Raw genomic sequence first — 5,000 nt, 5'->3', positions numbered from 1 at the left:
GCCTAATTCGTTCAAGTTTTGCTGGGCCAGTTTAGTAATGTGCGGTCAGGCATTGTCGTAGAGGAGAATTAAGCATTTTCTGTTGACAAATGCTGGGTGTTGTTGTTGAAGTTTCTGATGCATTTCATCAATTTTTTGACAATTCTTCAGCGCCGTAATAGTTTCGCTTGCATCTCCCCCAAAAAACTGTAATGGATGAGACTAGTCGCAGACCACCAAACAGTCAGCATGACCTTCTTTTGGTTCAACTCTGGCTTCACATAGTATCGTGGAGATTCGTCGGCGTCTAACCACTGAGCTGAGCGTCGCCAGTTGTCGTAAACGACCCACTTTTGATCGCAATTCACGACCCGAAAGATAAGGAAAGATGACACTTTATTAAGGCGTTTCTTTTGGTTGTCATTCAATTCATGAGGCACCCATTTAACAGATTTATTTTTTCTTTCCAATTTCTCTCAAGTAATTGGAAATCGTCATCATTTCTGTCGTTCCCAGCCAGTTTGAGGTAGCGTAACAGATTTGATTGCTACCAACATTGTAACCAACAGCCAATAAAAAAAAACGAGTCTCTCCGTTCCTTACAGATTTTGAGAATTGTTTAACACAGTAGTTTTATCATAATTTTGTATAACTGAACGAAAATTGAAAAAAAAAAAAAATTCAAAATATAGCTGAGAAGATGAACAGTAAAAATTGTTTGAAATTTAGTCGCAAAATGAGTGAGTTGTGAAGCTTTAAAGTAATTGTAAGTGTGTAAAACTAATACTTAACCATATATTCAAACACGGTAGTATTTGCATGATACGCGCAAATTATAGTAAATATCATATATTAGGCTTTAACGCTATTATGCAGTTAAAGCGAAAATATTTAAACTATTAAATATTAATAATCATCTTTTTTTTTACATAGGCATCGCCACTTATCAAGGCCCAGAGGTCACACGAGGATAAAGGTTAAAGAGTGTACAGTAGGACAATATAGTAATCGTTAGTAATGGAAATTCGGTAAATTTGTTGACTTAAGTGGAACGGCTGATCAAGAACTTTGTTCATGGAATCTACGTTTAGGTTTAGGCACAGATAAAGAGTGGGGGAATTATTGATAGTGTTTACAGCTAGATGAGTGTTTCTTGTAAAAGTTTGGCGAGGGAGGGCCGTAGATTGAAGCTCAGTTGAGCACTTGCCATGAAAATAACGATAAAGCAAGACTAACTCGCAATGTCTCTTCTGTGAGAAAGAGGTTGTAGGGAATAGAAAAGGACATCCCCTACTAGGCTACGAAGTCTATTTCGTAACTCTATCAAGGCAGGATATATATATATATATATATATATATATATATATATATATATATATATATATATATATATATATATATATATATATATATATATTATCTGGACATTTAGGAGGCATTTACTCCATACTCTAGCTGATATATGAGTAATATGTTCTTATTTTTAAAGCTTTTAATTAAGCCTCAGTAGTATAGTATGGAGTTTGTTTTTCTAAAATAGATCCTTAATATTTTTACTTTATATAAATTATCTCTCATTATTATCAAGTCGGTGGCTTCAGTTAAAATGTGTTCAATTGTGAGGAGTTCGAAATACTATACAAATGGGTTGATTTTTTCTCGAAAGATATAAGTGGGTTAAATGAGTCGGCCCCATTTTGATTCTTGCTAGTGTGACTGTTGTTTAGTTAGGTGTTTTATTCCTACTTTATAATTCTTGGCATTATCTCATATAATTTCTTGTTGAGAAATTTATTCCTGTAAATTTTCCATTTTTTCAATGTGTATGATATGGTTTTTAAGATCTGTATAAGGGATTTTGAAATTTGAATCAGTTGGGATATTTAAGACATTTTTTCCTGCTGAATTAGAATATTTCATTTTCTTTGATACCGGTACGGCTTGGTATCCAGCAGAAAATTATTTCTTTTTGACTGTTTAATTGTGTTAATTTGTGAAGTAGTTTTGCAAGTAGAGGATTGTTTATCTTTGTATTTTTTATTACTTTTAGAACCGATTCTGACAAGATTATACATTTCGGATTTTTTTTTTGTTGGAGATTGCTGTGATTAGTACATGTATTTTTGCACTGAAAATGAAATTTTTTTTTCGGGAAGTTTTTAAAAATTAATTTATTGAGTACTACAGCACTGGTTGTTGCGTCATTTTGTTTGGAATAATCATTATAAATGTGTATGCGATCTGCATATTTCTCTTTGACTTGTCTAGATCATCTTAAAAAGTTATTGGGTGTTTTTTTTTTGTATTTTTTTAAGCTTAAGAAGATTATTTTTTCAACGAAGTGTTTTGAAGAAGGCAGTTTATTGGATTTTTATTAAAAGTAGATTTGCATCTTTGAAAATAGGGTTTATTCGGAGTCCTAAATTTTGATAATATTTTCTTCTTGTTCGAAGAGATGTATATGTATTATGTTTAAAGTACTATTGCGTGCTGGATTGGTGGGGTTGGCTATTCATTTTGTTTACTATTTTAGTCCAAGGTTTGGGTTTCTTAGCTCTGGAGGGATTTCATGTGCTTCTGCATAAAGACTTCCTACAGAAAAATATGGAACGCTCCCAGTGCTAGAATTATAGCGAATTGTGTTGAGGGTTTTTAAATATGATTTCCTTGTGGATTGGTAAATAAAGTTGTCATAGTCTATTTTAAATCTTATAAGTTATCTGTAGAGTTTGAGCTTGAGCTTATAGAAATAATATTCCAACGTGATAGAGAGATGACAAACGAACAAACCAAGGTTATATGTTCATCAACGTTTCGTTTTATTTCAATCATTTAAAGGAAGTTTTGAAATAAAGAAGAAACGCTGATGAACATAACCCTTTTTCCATTTTCGTATCTGATATATATATATATATATATATATATATATATATATATATATATATATATATATATATATATATATATATATATATAAGCGACCTTGTCTGTCTGTGCGGAACAGTGTCTACAAAACTACTCTGTCAATATTTGGTCTACAGGCATGAAACCTGATATATAAGTAATTCGGAACAAGTTCGATTTGGTTTCAAGCCGGTAAAAATAGCTGCTTATGGTAAACATTTTTTTAAAATGGCGTATAGTAAGCATACATCGACTAAACATACATTTACCCATGTGCAAATATACATTCATACGTTTAACGTAATTAAAGGAATACATTGTAAAATAGTCAACATCATGAAATTTGGAATATAGGCTGTTGTCATTCGTGTATATATATATATATATATATATATATATATATATATATATATATATATATATATATATATATATATATGCAGGGTGACCAAAAAAAGAAAAGAAGCTAAATGTAGGCCATCTAGAACATATGCTGTACAACGGAGAACAAAGACCAAAGACCCGTGTTTTTTGATGTGATGTTTTGAATATAATAATCTAGTTATGACCAAAGTTTAATTTCATTCGAACAAAACACTAAGAAACGGGACCTAATTAGAGTTGGGGCCCGTTCTTTTTTTTGGGGGGGGTCCCCCTATATATATATATATAATTATATATATATAACCTAATACATATAAAGCAATATATATATATATATATATATATATATATATATATATATATATATATATGTCTTCTTCCTAAGATTAAGGGTGGTGGTGTTTGATCAACACTGCTGGGGAGCCATGAAGTAATATACTGTTTTGTTTTTAAATCCCTGAAACAGTGTTTCATGGTAAACAACTGATGATCCCTTGAAAAATAAAAAAATTGGTATTATAGTAAATTCGAGAGAGTTGATGCAGTGATTGCAGGTGATTAAATGACTTACTGACTAAGTGTTTTTTTTTTAACGAATGATAAAAAGTAATTTTTTTGTGTAGTTTCAAATGTTAAAAATCTTCAAAGACTATATATATATATATATAACCTAATACATATAAAGCAAAATGTATTTACACACATATGGATGCACACGCTGATGAACATTTATATATACACATACATGGACAAACATATAGAGAATAAACTAAGGTTAGAAAATATTTAGAAAAAACAATAACTAAAATCTAAAATGAAGCAGAGAAAAATATAAGGCATAATATTAGGATATGGCATCGGCCAAACTAAAAGAAATATCAAAAATAAATTATAAAAGAAATATGGAGGTAGGCTGTCAGTGGAGGTTAGAAATTGAGCATGCTTAAATTTTCTCTCATGTCGGCAATGGAGAATAAATTCGTTCTTGGAATTAAACAAATTTGTATTTATATTTTTTGAATGAGCTATTATTAGATCTATCTTTGGAAGGCATAATTAAGAGCCGGGAGAGTAGGATTAAGATATTTTCAAAGTAGCCCATTACAAAGAGAATGATATTATGTTAGAATTCAGATTTAAAAAAAGTTTAGTTAAAGATGTAGAATTTTTTATTGTTAGTTCCATTAAAGAAATATGAGATGGAATGCGAATCTAAATAAGGAAAAGAAGACACAGCTTTTAGGGTGGTAAGACAGTCCACAACATAGCTTGGAATATTATTTGTTTAATAAGAAGGTCCAACTGTATGAAAGGTGTAATTATTGGTGGATTGAATGGGAGAGCTATTATTTACTTATAGTGCAGTAGGTTTGGGGTTATTATCAATTAAATTTATATTAAATACAAGAGAATGTGATTTATAATAGCATGGATACTCGGCGTTCCCCGGGTCGACATGAAGTTCGGTTTGTCACAGCTGCTATACTAAGAATATTGAGCACTTTCATCGATACCCCCACAACAATTTCAAAAATAAAAAACGTAATCGACACCAAGAAAAAGAAATACGTGACAACCTCCCAACCAGATATTTCGGTAGAAGGGATACGAAGAGATGCTATTCTCCGGATATTGAACACTTTTATTGCCTGTGAGCTGGAAACCTCCTAAAAATAAATGAATGAATCAAAACAATTTTTCTTTCGATTAAAACAGTAGTGAATACTAGTGCG

At 31.0% G+C, this 5,000-nt stretch overlaps 1 protein-coding gene across 3 annotated transcripts in view; it reads right to left on the bottom strand.

The window, feature by feature from the left end:
- Positions 1-5,000, bottom strand: part of LOC145247988 (GTPase-activating Rap/Ran-GAP domain-like protein 3) — a 513,715-nt gene that overhangs the window by 6,276 nt on the left and 502,439 nt on the right. The gene's annotated exons all lie outside the window — the stretch shown is intronic.

The sequence above is a fragment of the Euprymna scolopes genome, chromosome 26, assembly GCF_053919585.1.
Source record: "Euprymna scolopes isolate OS-2025 chromosome 26, ASM5391958v1, whole genome shotgun sequence".
NCBI classification, from domain to species: domain Eukaryota; kingdom Metazoa; phylum Mollusca; class Cephalopoda; order Sepiida; family Sepiolidae; genus Euprymna; species Euprymna scolopes.
The sequence above is the reverse complement of the archived record's forward strand: the minus strand, read 5'-3'. Positions and strand labels throughout refer to the sequence as shown.